We start from the raw sequence: 21,025 nt of genomic DNA on the forward strand, positions 1-21,025 counted from the left end.
CTAAATAATGAGCCGAAAGACTAGATTCAAATTAACATTTTTCTAACTCCTCTGAGATCTGCATTGGGATTTTCTGGTGTTGAGCAATCTGACTCCTACTCTCTCTTATTCCCTTTTCATCTCCAGCCCCGTCTCTACCACAGCATCATCATGAATGCATGAGACTCCCAGCCTGTTTTCCTAGCCAATTTTCATACTCCTGAAGTGCATGCAGTTCGTCCTCTGAAGGACCAACCTAAGGCACTGGAAGGGGGCATAGGGCTGTCTACACCAGGAACTCTGAAGCCCTGTGTAGCCAGGTTTGGCGGGAGAACATGATTCTGGTTAGGAAAGTCCTTCGACTCTGTGAGCTCCTCATCTCCAGCAGAGTGGCATAACCAGCAGAGAGTCAAAGCAAAACCTACTAATCATTGGCCTAGTTTCAAAAAATCACTGGCTGATAGATCTGAATATTTCAGACATTTCTGTGTCTCTCAATATCTGTTCTCCCCTTCTCTTGTTCTTATATAACAGAATTTTTAGTGAATACATGATCACCCAACTAAAGGCTACATTTCCTCCTTTGAAGTTGGATAAAACAGTGTGACTAAGTATGCTGAGGTGACAGGTATACATTATGGGCCATGCCATTCAAGTGAAGGAGCATATACTTCCCTTCCTAACTTCCCCTTCCACTGCTGCTCAGAATGAATGTAATGGCAAGAAGGGGAGCAGCCCCGCTCTATTACTGCAGCGGCCAGTTACAAGGAGGCACTGTCCCTAATGCACTGATTTGCTCTATCAGCCTTAAAATACCTAACCAGATCCCTCTGTTGGAGAAAAATAAAATTCCTTTCTTTAGGCCAATGTTATTTTAGCTTAAATTTGTATCTTACCATGGAATCATCTTTGTAATTACATAATTTAAATTATGCATTAATTGAAATATATAAATGTGAAAAGAAAGTCAGGGTTAAGTGCAAATTAAGTCAAATGCTTTGGAAAGGCTCCATAAAATCTAGGACAAAAAAAAGCCATTATATTAAGTGAGAGTGAAACCACTATAAAAAATGGGAGCTAAGGAACTCATAAAAATATAGGATGATTCTGAACTCAGCATCAGAGGAATCTATACTTTCTGCATAGTAAAGATACTGAGACACTAAAACTAGAAATTTTTTTGAAAATGTATTATATGTATGGTCTATTCAAGAAAGATGAGACAGCCTGCCCTGTGGTGGTGCTGTGGATAAAGCTGCCATCTGAAATGCTGAGGTTGCCAGTTTGAAACCCCGGGCTTGCCCAGTCAAGGTGCATATGGGAAGCAACAATGATTGATGCTTCTACTCTTCCTTTCCCTTTTTCTCTCTCTCTCCTTTTTAAAATCAATAAGTAAAATCTTTAAAAAAAAAGAAAAAAAAGATGAGACAGAACTCCAGCCAGCAAACATATACTCATAGAAAAAAAGCTTCATTCTACATCTAAAGGTTGTCTAATGAATGCACATTTATAAGTTTTAAGTTAAATGTTTAAGATATTCCTAGCTTTAAATAACTTTTAATTAGCTAACTCTCCAAAGATCTTTTGTTATATACAATTACACTTATGAAGCTGAATAAGAGACAATGCATACATTCTTATTTCAGACTGTGGATATGGTCACTCTAAAGTAACTGTTTTAGGGCCTCATACAATCTCAAACACCCCTTATTATAGTTTAATGTTTAGGTGAAGCTAATTACAATTTCAGTCAACTTGGTCAAGCTCTTAGTGCTCAGGTCCCTTTTGAAAATGCTTTCCTAAAAAGGTTGATTTTTATTTGTTAAATGCCCAAGTAATAAGTCTTATGGTATTTTAACTATTTTATCAGATAGCTCTAGAGTGATGTAGTTATTTCCACTTAATATAACTTAAACTTTCTCTTTGTTTAAAAATTTGAAAGAAAAACTCTCATTCTCCACAATTAAGAACAAAACTAATATAATCACTCTATTTTTTTCTGAGTATATATTTTTCTCATTATATCTTTAAATGTCCCTATTCATTTCTCTAACACTCCCTGAATTTTATATACTATGTATATAGAAGTCTCTAATTGTGGCTTTTAGAGTATTAGGATACAGTCCCTAAATTTGTTTTTGGTTCTCCTAATTTCTAGATAACATTTACCCAATGGCATTTGGTAGATATAATTCTCCATACTATATCAGGATATTAAATTTTGTATCTTCCTCAAGCACACAGTTATATTGAAGAACGTTAAATGGGAATTCCTGAGAACATAATAGAAATATGAATAATCTTAGGTGATATTTTCTAGAAAGAAATAAAAACACTTTTTAAGTAGAAAAGTTATTCCTTTCAAAAATGAAAGGTTCTGCCTGACCAGTGGTAGCACACTAAATAGAATGTTGACCTGGGACTCTGAGGTCCAAAGTTTGAAATCCCGAGGTTACCAGCTTAAGTGCAGGCTCACCAGCTTTAGCGCCAGTTTGAGTGTGGGATTGTCATGATTCCATAATCACTGGTTTGAGCTGAACGTTGCTGGCTTGAGCAAGGGGTCACTGGATCAGCTGGAGCCCCTCAGTCAAGGCACATATGAGAAAATAATGAACAACTAAGGTGCCACAACTATGAATTGATGCTTCTCATCTGTCTCTCTCTGTCACTCTCTCACATGAACATGCTAAGAAAGAGGAAAAGAAAGAAAGAGAGAGAGAGAGAGAAAGAGAGAGAGAAAGAAAGAAAGAAAGAAAGAAAGAAAGAAAGAAAGAAAGAAAGAAAGAAAGAAAGAAAGAAAGAAAGAAAGAAAGAAAGAAAGATGTCTTTACCTTAAAACCAAAGAGAAATTATAGAAATGTGTTTTGAAATATTTTTGTTTATGGGTAATTTTTGCTATTAAAAAGTCTTCCTATATTTATACCTAACACCCACAGATGTCAGTAGTTTCTTTTATAAATGTGACTAATCATGTGGTAGATTTACTTAGCTTGATGAACTTAACCATATTTTGATCCCTGTTAGGAAAATTCATCCACAATTTATTCCATGTCTCTTTGCCTGATCTCTGGTCTTTCAGACCAGAGTAAGTCTGGTTTTCTATCTTTCTAGTGAGTTCTGAAACCCAGGGACAAGAATATTCCTTTTTTTTTTTTTTAAATAAATTTTTATTTTAATGGGGTGACATCAATAAATCAGGGTACATACATTCAAAGAAAACATTTCCAGGTTATCTTGTCATTTAGTTCTGTTGCATACCCATCACCCGAAGAGAGATCATCCTCCACCACCCTCCATCCAGTTCTCTCTGTACCCCTCCCCCTCCCCCTACCCCTCTCCCTCCTTCCCTCCCCCCACCCCCCATAGCCACCACACTCCTGTCCATGCCTCTTAGTCTCGCTTTTATGTCCCACCAATGTATGGAATCCTGCAGTTCCTATTTTTTTCTGATTTGCTTATTTCACCCCGCACAATGCTACCAAGACTCCACCATTCCTCTATAAGTGATCCGATGTCACGATTTCTCCTAGCTGAATAATATACCATGGTGTATATGTGCCCCATCTTCTTCATCCAGTCCTCTATTTTTTTTTACAGTGATTAAAAGCCTTTAAGCAAACTCTTGGCCAATTAAGCAAGAATCCCAAAAAGAGTAGTGTCCTTAACATGTTCCCCAAGTCCAAGTTGGCCCCATCACCATGCCAAATCCCTGAAAAATGCAACCCAACCACAGTTTAGTCTGTAAGGAGCTGTCACAGGGAGCAGGAGTCCAGGAAAGTTCCCCACAGGAAAAGTCCGCATGGCACTGGAATTGTTGTCACCATTCTATACTTTGCAGCTCATGTCCAAGTCCCAATGACTGCTGCTTCTAGCTGGTAATGATTCAGGTAGACTGGAAAAAGCCATTTGCAGCATGAGTGGATATGGAGCTTCTGTTCTCCTCTGCCTGGAGAGTTGAGACCAGGTTGCTTTTCCCTGGAGCTCTGTGACTGTGGCCTGGTAAAGAGAACCTTGGGATACACTAAGCTGGGTGGCAAAGGTAAATTCATAATACAAGTTGGCAAAAGGAGGAAAGAGAGCTCTAAATTAGGAGTAGGTCCCAGCCTGAAATATGAGTGGGGCATTGAGGTAGGAGGGATAAAGGAAACACTATATATTAAGCAAAGCAGCAGAAAATAGGACTATCAACACCCACAACAGAGATCTTTGAGGGAAGAATAAAAAACCTAACTATTCAGGCAAAACATAGTTAAGTGGCCCTTGTGTGAATGAGATCAGTTTACCTGCTTCTTGGAAGAAATACCCTAGGCTCGTCCACAGTGTCGTAGATGGGGCCGATGGCCCTGGGCACCTTCAGCCTTCAGTGGCAAACCCCAGCTTTCTGGGCAAGGTTAGGTCATAGGTGGCTGGAGCAGGGCTGGAAGAGACTGAACCCTCCCTTAGAGGAGCGAGGGGGAAGCCCACCTTCCAGTGTCCCTGTTTCCTCACAGCCGAGGTGTGTAAGTCTGGCAGGCTTTAGCTCAATGACCTTCCTTTCCACTATTGAAGCAGGACCCAGATGGCATCCTATGAGACCCCTTTGGGGCATTGGAGCCTTTAAGGGTGTATCCTAAAAGCTGGTAGTTCCCCTGATCTCTATTGGGCTTTTTCTGCCTCTAGGTATCTTAAAAGCCATTCTCAGAAGATCTCACTGAGGGGTTTGAGGATCCCCATCCGCCTATATAAATCTTTTCCATATATCTGGAGCTGTTTGGAAAAAAGACAGAACAGTGTTATTAGCTAGATCTAATAAAGAAGGTAGTAGTTTGCAGGCGAAAAAGATTTGGTGTCTCCTGTTCATCAGCATTCAAAAGAAATGTAAATTTTTTTTTTTTTTAAGTAAAAAGCATGATATGGTAGACCCGTCGGAGTCATTGGCCTGGTGTGCAGGATTCCCGGGTTCAATTCCTGGCCAGAGCACACAGGAGAAGTGCCCATCTACCTCTCCACTCCTCCCTCTCTCCTTCCTCTTCGTTTCTCTCCTCCCGCCCGCAGCCAAGGCTCCACAGGAGAAAATCTACCCTGGGCACTAAGGATGGCCCCACGGCCTCCGCCCCAGTTGCTAGAATGGCTCGGGTTGTAACAGAGCAACATTCCAGATGGGCAGAGCATTCCCCCCGGTAAGCATGCCAGGTGGATCCCAGTCAGGCTCATGCAGGAGTCTGTCTGACTGCCTCCCCATCCCCATCCTCAGAAAAATACAAAAAATAAATAAATAAAGAAAAAATACTAAAAAAAAAATAAAATAAATAAATAAAATAAAGTAAAAAAAAAAAAAAGAGGGAGGGGGCATTCCCTTGTGCTAAAGCTCCAGGGAGCATGGAGTGAGCTTGAGTATGTCCTATGAAACATGGAGCTCTATGTTTACATATAAGTCTTTGAAGAAGGAGGAACTGCTGAAGTAGTTTATCAGCATTTGTCCCTAAGACAGCAGTCTTTGTAGTGGGAACACCATACGTAAATATTTGCTGTCTATAGATTAAGGGGGGAATATGGCAAATGCTGAAAAGTCATGATCTTTGTGACCCTCCCCTCCCCCAACCCCCTCCCTCTCCTCCCCCCACCCTGTAACCCCAACACTGTTGTTCATGTCTCTGAGTCTCATCTTTATGTCCCACCTATGTATGGAAACATATAGTTCTTAGTTTTTTCTGATTTACTTCTTTCACTCAGTATAATGTTATCAAGGCCCATCCATGTTGTTGTAAAAGATCCTATGTCATCATTTCTTATGGCTGAGTAGTATTCCATAGTATATATATATACCAAAACTTTTTAATCCACTTGTCCTCTGATGGACACTAAGGCTGTTTCCAAATCTTTGCTATTGTGAACAATGCTGCCATAAACATGGGGGTGAATTTCTTCTTTTCAAACAGTGCTATGGTGTTCTTGGGGTATATTCCTAACAGTGGTATAGCTGGGTAAAAAGGCAGTTCGATTTTTAATTTCTTGAGGAATCTCCATACTGTTTTCCACAGTGGCTGCACCAGTCTGCATTCCCACCAGCAGTGCAGGAGGGTTCCCTTTTCTCCACATCCTCGCCAGCACTTATTCTGTGTTGTTTTATTGATGAGTGCCATTCTGACTGGTGTGAGGTGATATCTCATTGTGGTTTTAATTTGCATTTCTCTAATCATTAGTGATGTTGAACATTTTTTCATATGCCTATTGGCCATCTGTGTGTCTTCTTTGGAGAAGTGTCTATTCATTTCTTTTGCCCATTTTTGGATTGGATTGTTTGTCTTCCTGGTATTAAGTTTTACAAGTTCTTTATAAATATTGGTTATTAACCCCTTGTCAGACGCTATGTCAAATATATTCTCCCATTGTGTAGCTTGTCTTTTTATTCTGTTCTTATTGTCTTTAGCTGTGCAGAAGCTTTTTAGTTTGATAAAGTCCCATTTGTTGATCCTGTCTTTTATTTCACTTGCCTGTGGAGACAAATCAGCAAATATATTGCTGCGAGAGATGTCAGAGAGCTTACTGCCTATGTTTTCTTCTAAGATGCTTATGGTTTCATGGCTTACATTCAAGTCTTTTATCCATTTTGAGTTTATTTTTGTGAGTGGTGTAAGTTGGTGGTCTAGTTTCATTTTTTTGCAGGTAGCTGTCCAGTTTTCCCAACACCATTTGTTGAAGAGGCTGTCTTTACTCCATTGTATTTTCTTACCTCCTTTGTCAAATATCAGTTGTCCATAGAGCTGTGGGTTGATTTCTGAGTTCTGTTCCATTGATCTATGTGCCTGTTCTTATGCCAGTACCATGCTGTTTTTAGTACAATGGCCTTATAATAAAACTTGATATCTGGAAGGGTGATACCTCCCACTTTTTTCTTCCTTTTCAGGATTGCTGAGGCTATTCATGTTCTTTTTTGGTTCGATATAAATTTTTGGAATATGTGTTCTATGTCTTTGAAGTAAGTCATTGGTATTTTCATTGGTATTGCATTGAATTTATAAATTGCTTTGGGTAATATAGACATTTTAATGATGTTTATTCTTCCTAACCATGAGCACGGTATATGCCTCCACTTATTCGTATCTTCCCTGATTTCTTTTATCAATGTTTTATAATTTTCCGAGTACAAGTCTTTAATCTCCTTAGTTAGATTTATTCCTAGGTACTTTATTGTTTTGGTTGCAATGGTAAAGGGGATTGATTCCCTGATTTCTCTTTCTGACAGTTCATTATTAGTTTATAAAAATGCCTCTGATTTCTGAGTGTTGATTTTATATCCTGCCACCTTGCCAAATTCTTTGATCAGGTCTAGTAGTTTTTTGACTGAGACTTTAGGGTTTTCTATATACAATATCATGTCATCTGCAAATAATGATAGTTTTACTTCTTCTTTTCCAATTTGGATGCCTTCTATTTCTTTTTCTTGTCTGATTGCTGTGGCGAGGACTTCCAGAACTATGTTGAATAAGAGTGGTGAAAGGGGGCACCCCTGCCTTGTTCCTGATCTTAAGGGGATTGCTTTTAATTTTTGCCCATTGAGTATGATGTTGGCTGTGGGTTTGTCATAGATGGCCTTTATCATGTTGAGGTATGTTCCCTGTATTCCCACTTTGCTGAGAGTTTTGATCATGAATGGCTGCTGGACTTTATCAAATGCTTTTTCTGCATCTAATGAAATTATCATGTGGTTTTTCTCCTTTCTTTTGTTTATGTGATGAATCACATTGATTGATTTGCGAATATTGTACCAGCCTTGCCTCCCAAGAATAAATCCTACTTGATCATTGTGTATGATTTTTTCCATATATTGCTGGATCCGGTTTGCTAGTATTTTTTGAGGATTTTTGCATCTAAGTTCATCAGGGATATTGGCCTATAATTTTCTTTTTTTGTGTTGTCTTTGCCTGGTTTTGGAATCAGAATTATGCTTCCCTCATAAAAGGAGTTTGGAAGTCTTCCTTCCTCGTGAATTTTTTGAAATAGCTTGAGAAGGATAGGAGTTAGTTCTTCTTTGAATATTTGGTAGAATTCACTTGTGAAGCCATCAGGCCCAGGACTTTTCATTTTTGGGAGTTTTTTGATAGCTGTTTCAATCTCATTTGTTGTAATTGGTCTGTTTAGGTTTTCTGATTCTGCCAGATTGATTTTTGGAAGATTATATGATTCAAGGAATTTGTCCATTTCATCTAGGTTGTCTAGTTGTTTGGCGTACAGTTCTTCATAGTATTTTCTTACAATATTTTGTATTTCTGTTGTGTCAGTTGTTATTTCTCCACTCTCGTTTTTAATTTTATTTATTTGAGTCCTCTCTCTTTTTTTCTTGGTGAGTCTTGTTAAAGGTTCATCGATCTTGTTTACCTTTTCAAAGAACCAGCTCCTGGTTTCACTGATCCTCTGTATTGTTTCTTTAGCCTCTATGTCATTTATTTCTGCTCTGATCTTTATTATTTCCCTCCTTCTACTAGCTCTGGGCTTTACTTGCTGTTCTTTTTCTAGTTCTTTTAGATGCAGGGTTAAGTTGTTTATTTGAGCTTTTTTTAGCTTCTTGAGGTATGCCTGTAATGCTATAAACTTCCCTCTCAGGACTGCTTTTGCTGTGTCCCATAAATTTTGAGTTGATGTATGCTCATTATCGTTTGTTTCTAGGAATTTTTTAATTTCTTCTTTGATCTCAATGTTAACCCATTCATTGTTTAATAACGTGCTATTTAGTTTCCAAGTGTTTGAATGTTTTTCAATTTTTCTATTGTGGTTGATTTCTAGTTTAATGCCATTGTGATCAGAGAAAGTGCTCGATATGATTTCAATCTTATTAAATTTGTTGAGCCCGCTTTTGTGCCCTAACATGTGGTCTATTCTAGAGAATGTACCATGAGCGCTTGGAAAGAATGTATATTCTGCTGCTTTAGGATGAAAGGTTCTGAAGATATCTATTAAATCAAATTGATCTAATATGTCCTTTAAGTCTGATGTTTCTTTGTTAATTTTCTTTCTTGAGGATCTATCTAATGATGTTAATGGGGTATTGAAATCTCATACTATTATAGTATTGCTGTTGATCTCGCCCTTTAAGTCTATCAAAGTCTGCTTTATATATTTAGGTGCTCCTACATTAGGTGCGTAGATATTTATAATGGTTATATCTTCCTTTTGGATTGCTCCCTTTATCATTATGTAGTGACCTTCTTTATCTCTAACTATGGTCTTTGTTCTAAAGTCCATTTTGTCTGATATAAGTATTGCTACCCCAGCTTTTTTTTCATTTCCATTTGCGTGAAATATTTTTTTCCATCCCTTTATCTTCAGTCTGTGTGCATCTTTTGATTTAAGGTGTGTCTCTTGTAGACAGCATATGTATGGGTCCTGTTTTCTTATCCACGCAGCTACCCTGTGTCTCTTGATTGTATCGTTTAATCCATTAACATTTAAGGTTATTACTGATATGTAATTGTTTATTGCCATTTTTTTTCTTTAAAACTGTTTTTCTCTTTTGCTATATTCTTTTTTTTCCCTTGACCTGTTTACAACAGGTCCCTTAGCATTTCTTGCAGCCTTGGTTTGGTTGCACTGAAATCCTTGAGTTTTTTTTTGTCTGTAAAGCTTTTTATTTCTCCTTCAATTTTAAATGATAGCCTTGCTGGATAAAGTAGTCTTGGTTGTAGGTTCTTGTTCTGCATTACTTTGAATATTTCTTGCCATTCCCTTCTGGCCTCAAGTGTTTCTGTTGAGAAGTCAGAAGTCATCCTTATGGGGGCTCCTTTGTAGGTGATAGTCTTTTTTTCTCGCGCGGCTTTTAATATTTTCTCTTTATCATTTAGCTTTCGTAATTTAATTATGATGTGTCTTGGTGTTGGTTTCTTTGGGTTTCTCCTTAATGGAGTTCTCTGTGCTTCCTGAACATGTGAGATGTTTTCCTGCCTTAATTGGGGGAAGTTTTCCACTATAATATGTTTGAACAAGGTCTCTATCCCTTGTTCTTTCTCTTCTTCTTCAGGAACCCCTATGATGCGGATGTTATTTCTCTTCATGTTGTCACAGAGCTCTCTTAGAGTTTCCTCAGACTTTTTGAGTCTCTTTTCTTTTTTCTGCTCTGCTTCCGTGCCTTTATTTATTGTGTCCTCTAACTCACTGATTCGATTCTCTGCTTCATCCATCCTGCTTTTAATTCCTTCCATTGTATTCTTTATTTCAGATATTGTATTTGTCATTTCTGTCTGATTCTTTTTTATTATTTCAATGTCCTTTTTTATATTTGTTATCTCTTTATTTAGGTTTTCGTAATGGCCATCTATGGTTGTTCTAATATCTTTGAGCATCCTAACAATCGTTATTTTAAACTCTGCATCTGGTAATTTGGTTATATCTGACTCACTTAGGTCCTTTTCTGGGGATTTCTCTTGGTTTATTTGTGTTGTATTTCTCTGCCTCCGCATTTTCTCTTCACGGGAGTGGCTGTGATCACGTGCTCGGGTGCACAAGGGTTGGTGGCCTTGGCCTTTGCCCCGCCCCTGTGTGTGACGTTATGCTTGGTCCTGAGGTCACTGGCGAGCACCTTTGCTCAGCTGCGGGTCTCTGCCTGTTTCCGAGCTTTCGCCCTGCCTTTGCAGGATGATCCACTCAAGGAACAGCTGCTAGCCTTGGCTCTACCACCGGGCAGGACTGTGTGCCCGAGCTCAGCTCCGTAGCGAAACTCCACCTCTTCTGGGCTTTTGGCTCCACTCCTGCGGGAGAAGCCGACTACCAAGTCAGACCACAAGCCTGGGTTGCATGGGTGGGGCAGGGCTGTGCTCTCTGCCCTTGCTCCGGGGCTGGTTTCTACCCTTTCCGGGTTTCCCGCCCTTCTCCCGGAGGCTGGATTACAGGCTGCCTGCAGCTGAGCTTGACCGCTTTTGCACGCCCCCTTCTCCCCAGCCGGGGAAGATTGAGTTCAAACCTGAGCCCAGTGGTGGCCAGCCAGCTTCCGCCCCTGCCAGCAGAACCGCGCTTTTGTCTCCCACTGCCGCCCGCTCTCCGGTGCGCCCTCAACCGCGTGGGTGGGGGTGTTGCAGCTCGGACCCTAAGACTCACTACTGTAGACCCGAAAGCTCCCTCCTTCTATGCGACTCTGCTTTGAATGCTGCGGGGGAGCTTGTTTGGCTGCTCTCCTGCTTCCCTTTGCTGGTATTGCTGTTTCCGGGGGAAATATTCACTTCAGCTTTGGGGAGTGACTCGTCCCAGCGGTTAGGGTGGCTATCTCCCAAAATGTTTCTCCCTATGCCTCCTAGATTACACTCTCTTCCTGTTACTGTGGTTTTCTCCTCTCTCCCCCCGTCCCCAGGAGCCCCAGGTGATTGTTTTTGAGAGAGATGTTCTGAGCGGTCCCTTTAAGATGGATCCTGCGTCTGAGATATCAGACTCTCTCACAAACAGTATCCTGACTTGTTTCCAGCTAAATACTGTCCTTACGCCTCTTCTGGGGTCTGGGGCTGCAGGCTGGGGCTTTGTTCCTGGGGCTCAGGACCTTTTCCCCTCTGCTAAACTCACTTCCCGCCACGCGAGTCTCTCCCTGCTGCCGTTCGTTCCGAGGAGCTGGGCAGCCCTCTCTGCGTTTTCGCGTTTCCCCTTTTCCTACCAGTCTCTGTGTGGCTTCTTCAGCGTTCCTTGGTTGAAGAGTCCTTTTAGTTTAGTCCGAAGTTGGTTTTTCCAGATGATAATTCATAAAATTAATTTGTAATCCACTTTGGTTCTGGGAGGTAGATGCTGGTATGTCCTCCTACTCCAGCGCCATCTTGTCTCCCCTTCTTAAGGTGTGTCTCTTGTAGACAGCATATGTATGGGTCCTGTTTTCTTATTCACTTAGCTACCCTATGTCTTTTGATCAGATCATTCAATCCATTTACATTTAAGTTTATTATTGATATGTAGTTGTTTATTGCCATTTTATTCTTTAAAGCTATATTCCCTTTTGCTATATTCTTTTTTCTTTTTGATCCATTTACAACAGGCCCCTTAGCATTTCTTGCAACATTAGTTTGGTTGTAGTGAATTCGTTGCATTTTTATTTTTTTCTGGGAAGCTTTTAATTTCTCCTTCAATTTTAAATGATAGCCTTGCTGGATAAAGTAGTCTTGGTTTTAGGCTTTTATTCTGCATTACTTTGAATATTTGTTGCCATTCCTTTCTGGCCTCAAGTGTTTCTGTTGAGAAGTTGGATGTCATCCTTATTCTTCTTTTATTGATTGCATTATCTGAGTGCCTATCCTCCATTGGGTTGCTTCCTACAATAAACTTTGGTGCATTGGCTGGAAAGCAAGGAGGAGAGACACCCACATTTTGCAGACTTTGGGTATCCCACTGGGGAGCCCCCAAATCATCCTATAGACAAGCCTGCTGAGTGTGCACTAGGAATTTTCCCATGTGGACACTTCATAGGGCAGAAAGGAGAATTTCCATCTGTCAATCCCAACAAGGTTCACATAACAAAGGAATGTGAACAGAATCATGTCTGAAGCACAATAAGGCATGCTGGTCAAGGGTAGCTAGCTGAGGTCATGCCCTACTGGGCAGAAGGAAGACCTAATGACCCTCTGAAGAGTCACTAGTCAACCTCCATAGGTTAGGAGCAGTGACTGTGCACTTTACACTGGTTGTGGGGAATGGCCCCACCAGGGTTAGGAGTGCTGACTCATCACCCTCCACTGGTGTGTGAGAGGTTGTGTAAAAGAGAGTGAGTATGGAGTGAATGAGATGGACATCAGGAGAGGGTTCCAACTCTCTCCCACAAGGCCAAAGCGAGTGTTGGATCCCGAACTGTGGTTTAATAGGTTGCCTCATATGGCTCAGAGGGAGAATTGCATGCTGACGGTTTATATCAGCTTGCCATAAGCCAAGAGGGCCTACCATTCCCGTGAAGAGAGTAGCCGGTAATGGACTGAACCGAGTGAAGTCCCCTCCAACTTTCCCCTCCTCTTCCCCCATTCCTTCTTGTGGCATGACTGTTGTCTCTCATGGGGGGTATGGGAGGTTCACGGAGAAAACCCACTCCTTTAGCCATGATGATCAAGAATTTTAAGAAAGTGTTCTCAGAGAATTATGGGATTACTATGTCCCCAGGGAAGTTGAGGACCTTGTGTGAGTTAGAATGGCCAACTTTTGGGGTAGGGTGCCCATCAGAAGGAAGCTTGGATAAGTCTGTTGTACAGAAGGTGTGGCAGGTAGTCATTAGAGATCCAGGCCACCCTGACCAGTTTCCCTACATAGACACTTGGCTTACACTAGTTTGCACCCACTCATTTGGCTTAGAGGTCAGGCTTCTACAGTATTGGTAGCTAAGGCAAGGAAGTGTTCCAAAAGACCCAGAAAGCTGCTGCAGCAGCCAAAGTCAGGAATTTTAACCAGAAGAAGCAGGAACTCTGCTCCTCTACCTTACTTATCAATGAGGCTCTACCTGTTCATACCTGACTCTTTGTCCACCCCAGAGACTGCCATTGACTCAGGCCCATCATTGCCAGATATATCAGGCATAAGCTCACCCAGGCCAGAGCTGGAGGTGACTCCCACTGCATCACCAGAATCAGCCCCAGGCTCTCCCCCCCAGCTGAGAGGTTATGCTCAAAAACAATGCCTGGTATGCAGATGCCTCATAGAGAAGTAAGAAATACAGTGATAAATGAGCAGAGGAATATAGTAGAATGGTAGTGCTGGTGCATCAACCTTTCACCACCACCGACCTCCTCAATTGAAAGCACCACACTTCCTCTTATACAAAAAAGCCTCAGGACCTAATACAGTCATGGCCAACAGTTTTTGCCCCCAGGCCAGATTAGAAAAAAAAACATTTTTCATGGGCTGGATAAAATATTAAAATTTAAAAATGTTAAATACAAAAATGATTTATTTAAGTAAACAAAATTTTATGTAATTTGTTTATGAATAAATGTGAGAAAAAATTTTAATATACAATATTTTAATAAAATATAATTACATACCATATAAATATCCAAATTGTATCACAATCATTTGAAACAATATTTAATTAATAAAATGAGCTTGAAGGGGTTATATCGCAAATAAAACAATTATTTCATTTTACAAACAGCCTGGATATGTTTTCAGTTATCAACTGCAGCTATTGTCTATGCTACAATGCCACTTGAATCAGCACACTTGACCACAAAAATAATTAACTGTTTGACCTTGGGTGCACACTGACAAACTCTGCCTAAAAGAATGTAGGTTTCACATTGCTGCTAAATGTCAAACAGTTCATATCGAGTACAGATGAGTACAAAAATTGTAAATCTTTATAATGGAATTTTTTTAAAAAATAAAGAAGTATCGCGAATCTATTTGACCAATTATTGGAAGTTAACCCTAGATTAGTCTCACGTGGAATTCTTTTCCATGTATCACTATCTTCTTAAATTTCTCAATTTCCAATACTCAAAGACTCTTAGTCTTCTGAGTAGCTGAGATTTTAAAGTAGCAGAAAATATTAAAAATTTAATTGTGAGCCACATAAACTCATTACGCAGGCCGATCCTGCCCGCAGGCCATATGTTGGTCATTCCTGCCCTAATAGATCTCATGGAATCCATATTCCAGACCCACAATCCTACGTGGGCAGACTGCCATCAATTTCCTCACTCTGTTCAACACAGAGAAAAGACACTGGATAATACAGGCAGCAACTGAATGGCTAGAGAAGAATGCTCCTGAGGAACACCAGAATCCCCAGGAACATGCAAGGGTCCAGATGCCAGGAGAGGATCTTAAGTGGGACCCAAGTGAAGAGAAGGACTTGGGACAGCTCAGGAGACATAGAGAGGCTCTCCTCCAAGGCCTATGGAAGGGACGCCAGAAAGCCACTAATATCAACAAGGTGGCAGAGTCTTTGCAAAAGAAGGATAAAAGTCCAGGTGACTTTTATGAGAGATTGTGTGAGACCTACAGAATTTATACCCCTTTTGACCCATAGAATCCAGAGAACCAAAGAATGGTTAATATGGCCTTTCTCAGCCAGAGTGCAGAAGATATAAAAAAAGAAACTCCAGAAATTATAAGGCTTTGCGGGAATGAATACATCCCAACTCCTGGAAGTAGTCAATAAAGTCTATGTGAACAGGGAGATTACAAGCAGAAAGGAAGATGAGTACCGAATGCAGAAAAAGGTGGAATTTATAGCTGTAGTTCTTCAACAGAAGGGAAAAGGAAAATCTCTCCTGTTCAAAAATGAAAAGAAGACAGCCAAGGGCAAGAAAGGGCAGTCAAGTAGAGCTCCCCTGTGACGTGATCAGTGTGCCATCTACTGGGGAACTGGTCACTGGAAAAATAAATGTCCCAACTGGGACAGGGGAGAGGTGTGCTTGCCAGCTGCCTCCCAAGGGGAAGACACACTGTTCAACATAGCTGGGGAGTCCTTCTTAGACTGAGGGCGACCAGACTTAGGGGTGTCCACTGAATCTATGGTCCATATGGAGGTAGGGGGCTAGTAGATGGACTTTCTGATTGATACACGGGATGAACACTCAGTAGTGACATGGCCAGTAGCACCAAGCTCCCATGTACATTATGCATTATCCAATTGCATAAATGGACATTATAGGAACTACAGTAACACAGGCTGAACAGATGTTCTGTCTGCCCTGTAAATGTACAATAGGAGATCATGAAGTTATACATCAGTTTTTATTCATGCTGGACTGTCCAGTGCCCCAATTAGGATGCAATCTTCTGAGCAAATTAAGGGCAACTATATCTTTTGCTGACAATGATCAGATGGACTTATAGGTGCCTAGCCCAGGCTTGTTCTAACTCTAATCATCCCCAGAGAGGAGGAGCAGAGGAATTTTGCTGCAACATCTGGGAAGCCTCCAAGCCAAAAAAACTAATTCAAAAATACCCTGGAGTCTAGGCTGAAGAAAACCCACCTGGGCTGGCAATAAACTAAGTGCCAATACAGTTAAAACTGGGACACTGCCTGTCAGCCAAAAACAATACCCTATTCTTAGGGAGGCCTTGGAAGATATCCAAGTGCATTTACAAAGTCTCAAAGAGTACAAAATTATTATCCCATGCCAGTCACCCTGGAATATTCCTTTGCTCCCTGTCAGAAAACCGGGGACGAATAATTATCAGCCAGTACAGGATTTGAGGGTCATAAATGAGACAGCAGTGACTCTGCACCCAATAGTACCAAATCTTTATACCCTCCTAAGCCTCCTCCCTGCTCAAGTCTCATGGTTCACTTCAGGGGTCAGAAACCTTTTTGGCCGAAAGAGCCATGAATGCCACATATTTTAAAATATAATTCCATAAGAACCATACAACAACCCGTGTACATTATGCATTATCCAATAAAAATTTGGTGTTGTCCCGGAGGACAGCTGTGATTGGCTCCAGCCACCCGCAACCATGAACATGAGCGGTAGAAAATGAATGGATTGTAATACATGAGAATGTTTTATATTTTTAATGTTATTATTTTTTTTATTAAAAATTTGTTTGCAAGCCAGATGCAGCCATCAAAAGAGCCACATCTGGCTTGCGAGCCATAGGTTCCTAACCCCTGGTTCACTTGCTTGAACTTAAAAAATACCTTCTTTAGTATAAGACTGGCTCCAGAAAGCCAAAAGCTATTTGCCTTCTAATGGGAGGACCAAGCTACAGAGGCTAGGGTGCAGTATACCTGGACTAGGCTTCTGCAAGGGTTCAAGAACTCCCCCTACCATCTTTTGGGAAGCCCTCTCTTGGAACCTCCAGAGGTTTCCTCACAAAATATTGGGTGTGTCCTCCTTCAGTATGTGAATGACCTGCTGCTAGATCATGAGACTTTCCAAGGATGTGCTCAAGGAACAGATGAGCTTCTATGCCATTTAGAGAAGAATGGATACAAGGTCTCAAAGAAGAAAACTCAGATCTGCCAAAAGCAAATAAAATACTTGAGATTTGTTCTCCAACAGAGGGAAAGGAGGCTAGGAATAGAACGAAAACAGGTTATTTAGAACATCCCAAACCCACCACGAAAAGATAAGTGAGAGAGTTCCTGGGTGCAGTAGGATTCTGCCATTTGTGGATCCCCAACTTTGCAGAACTGGCCAAACCCCCCTATGAAGTCACAAAGGGGGAAGAAATGGAGCCCATGGACTGAGGGCCAGAACAGGACTGCACCTTTCAGACTCTTAAAATGGAATTACAAGTTGCCCCAGAGCTAGGTCTTTTTAACCTAGCAAAAGCTCTTGTGCTGTATGTCTCAGAGAGGAGCGAGACAGCAGTGGGTGAATTAACCCAGGATTTGGGATCATGGCCTAGACCAGTAGCCTACCTCTCCAAGCAACTAGATGGGGTTTCAAAGGACTGGCCACCAGGCTTGAGAGCCCTAGCAGCCACTGCCATGCTGGTACAAGAGGCAGACAAACTAACTTTAGGACAAAACCTGAAAGTGTGGGTGCCACATGCTGTAGTGACTCTGATGAATGACAAAAGAAAAGACATCACTGGCTCACTAATGTCCACCTCACTAAGTACCAGAGTTTATTATGTGAAAACTCAAGACTAGTAATAGAAGTGTGTACTACTTTAAATCCAGGAACACTGCTTCCAGTGAATGAGGAAAAGCTGCAACACAATTGCTTGGAAGTACTTGATGCAGTATATACTCTAGTCAGCTGGACTTGCTAGATCAACCCCTAAGGGAGCTCAACTGGGAATTGTATGTAGATGGAAGCAGCTCCCTCAACTCAAGTGGAGAAAGGCAGGCAGGGTAAGCAGTAGTGACTCTAACAAAGACCCAAGGCACGTCTGCTGAGCAGGTAGAACTGATTGCTTGGACTCAAGTCTTAGAGCTCAGTGAGAGAAAAAAAGTGAATATGTTTACAGAATCCCGTTTTGCTTTTCTCACTCTCCAAGTACATGCGGTAATTTACAAAGTGAGAGTACTCTTAACTGCTGGTGGCAAAGAACTTAAATACTCAGGAGAAATTGTCCAGCTGCTGGAAGCAGTCTGAAAGCCAAAACAAGTAGCAGTGATCCACTGCTGCAGGCATCAGAAGGGAGGAATGGTAGAAGCCCAGGGAAATGTCAAAGTAGATGCAGAGGCAAAGAGGGCTTCTACCACAAGGGTACTATAGCCCCACTCATCCCAGGGGCCCCAGAACTTGCACCCAGATATTTCAAGGCAGAGAAAGGGTGGACAGCGAAAGAAGGGACCACAGAATTAAAGGACAGCTGGATGCAACAGCCAGATGATAGAGTTGTTGTTCCTCACCTGTTGGGGCCAGCAGTAGTCCAGGCTTTGCATGCTGCCACCCATTTGGGACAAGAAAAGACAGAAAGACTGCTAGGGAGATATTTCTATACCCCTCTCTTGGCAACCCTAGCCAAGAATATCAGCCTGTGCTGCTCAACTTGCCATCAGAATAATGTGAAACAAGGACTTTCAGTACCCTCCAGTGTTCAGTCCTATAGGGCCACACCCTTTGAGGATCTACAGGTGGACTCCACCAAGATGCCCAAGAGTCAATGTTACCAGTACGTGTTGGTGTCAGTGTGCACCTCCTCAGGATAAGTAGAAGCATACACCATCCAGACTAAAAAGGCTAGAGAAGTAACAAGGGCATTGTTCAGAGAAGTAATTCCAAGATTTGGACTGCCACTTTGGATAGGCTCCAACAACAGCCTGACCTTTATGTCTAAGGTAGTACAAGGAACAGCTCAAGCATTGGACATCACCTGGAAGCTTCACACATCATACAGACCTCAGAGCTTGGGAAAGGTGGAACGCATGAATAGGACTCTGAAGTTAAGGCTTAATAAATTATGGAAACAGGTCTTAAATGGGTACAAGCTTTGTCTCTAATATGTTTAAGGTTCAGTGTACTCCCTCCGAGATCACCAGGTATTCACCTTATGAGGTATTATACAATAGGCCTTCCCCAGTATTACGTAGCTTTCCAGGGACTCCCTGAAAATTAGGAGAAACAGAACTACATAGGCAATTAGAAACTTTGGGCAAGGTAGTCAGTACCATATACAAGTGGATGCTAGATAGAGCTCTGATCAGTTTGTTTGACCCTGCCCATCATTTTCCCCAGGAGACCAGGTGTGAGTCAAGGATTGGAATCCAACTCCCCTCTGACCCAGGTGCAAGGGACCCTACACTGTGATCCTGACCACTCCCACTGCTGCCAAGGTAGAAGACATACCTGCCTAGATTCACCATAGCCGCCTAAAGTCTGTGGCCCTAGCAGAGACACCTTCATGGATAGCAGAGACTGACCCTGCCAACCCTTGTAAGTTGACCGTAAGATGGACAACATGCCCTGCTCCAGCCACAAACCAGGAGCTGGCTGGTCCACTTATGACTGAAGCCTGAGGAACCTCACCTTAGGATTCCTCATAATTAGACTCTAGTGAAGGAGGGGCTCTAGGGAAAAGGACTGTGAACTGTGAATTCATGTCATCAAGGAAGGCCAAAAGGTCTCCACCACCTTGCTTTTCTATAGCTTATATGAGTGTAAGGGAACTCAGAAAGGAACCTGTACCTATAATCAGACTCAATATTCAGTGTGTGACCCAGGGATAACCAGCCCTGTCTGTTATAATCCTACAGATCCTCCTACTACAACAGTATTTGAAATAAAAATAGCAGCAGGAGGATGAGGGAAATGGGTGGAAGGACCAACAGTATCCCAGACCAAAGTTAAAGGAAACCCTAAACAAGATACACTGAGGTTTGATGCATTTGCAGCCATAAGCCAGGCAATATGGGATGAAGAAAGGACCTGCGGGTCTCTCAGCTGGGAAACTACAGGGTAGAAGAAAAGTATATATGCTCACAAAGTTTCACCTGTGAAACCAGCTGTGTATATTGGTCATGTGTCTTATGGGCAACCTGGGAAAAGGACAGTTTCAAGAAGAAGAAAGTGTACCTGAGGAAAGGAACAGCCCTGTCAAATTGTACTAGCCATGAGTGCAATCCCTTATCTAGTTATAACCCATCCTCTGGATCCCTGCTGGAGGAAAAATAAAGTATTAATCCTTGGCATTAATGGAGCTGGCTTAAACCCTATGCCCAACTCATCATCTGGGGCCAGATACAAAACCACCTGGTTCAAGCCTTCCAAGTATATCAATCTTTTTATGAAGAAGCAATTAGACTCCTACCATCACTCCTGCCAAAAACTAAGAACTTTTTCCTCAGGATGGCTGAGGGAATAGCCCATTCCCTAAATGTCACCTCTTGCTATGTATGTGGGGGAACTCTAACTGGGGACAGATAGCCGTAAAAAGCTAAGGAACTAGTTTCCACTAAGACTAGACCAAATGTTTCCACTAAGACTAGACCAAATGTAATGACCTCTGCACCTCTGATGTCAGCCAATGGATTTTAAAACATACTATCATAGGGCAGTGCTGCTTAGTCAGAGGAGGAGGAGATCTGACTGTATCAGTGGGGGAACTGACTTGCCTTGGGAAATAGTATTATAATGCCACCTCCAAGCAGAGTGTGTGGTAGGGAAACCAGATGGAGAGAAATCCGTTGGCCGGGTTTCCCGACTTAACTGGAGCCTGACGGGACCCAGGCAGGGCCAGAGACTGGATAGCACCACATGAACTTTAGTGGATCTGTGGAAACAGGGCTTATACCTGCCTCCCCAGGAACTGGGAAGGAAGCTTTGTGATAGGTATAATAAAGCCCTCCTTTTTCCTCTTGCCTCTGAAAACAGGGGAACTGCTTGGCTTCCCAGCTCCACAGCCTTTACAATGGGTAAAAAGAGAACTCCAGATAAGACTGGAAAGATGATGAGTGGCCTCCAGAGTGGATAATCCAATATTATGGACCTGCCACCTGGGCAGAGGATGGATCTTGGGGGTACTGCACCCCCATTTATATGTTAAACCAGATTATCCAATTGCAGGCAGTTTTAGAAATTATTACCAATAAGACTGGGAGAGCCCTAACCCTCCTTGCACATCAGTAAACTAAGATGATAAATGCTATCTACCAAAACTGATTGGCACTAGACTATCTCTTAGCAGCAGAAGGAGGAGTGTGTCGGAAATTCAA

The sequence above is a fragment of the Saccopteryx leptura genome, chromosome 4, assembly GCF_036850995.1.
Source record: "Saccopteryx leptura isolate mSacLep1 chromosome 4, mSacLep1_pri_phased_curated, whole genome shotgun sequence".
NCBI lineage: Eukaryota > Metazoa > Chordata > Mammalia > Chiroptera > Emballonuridae > Saccopteryx > Saccopteryx leptura.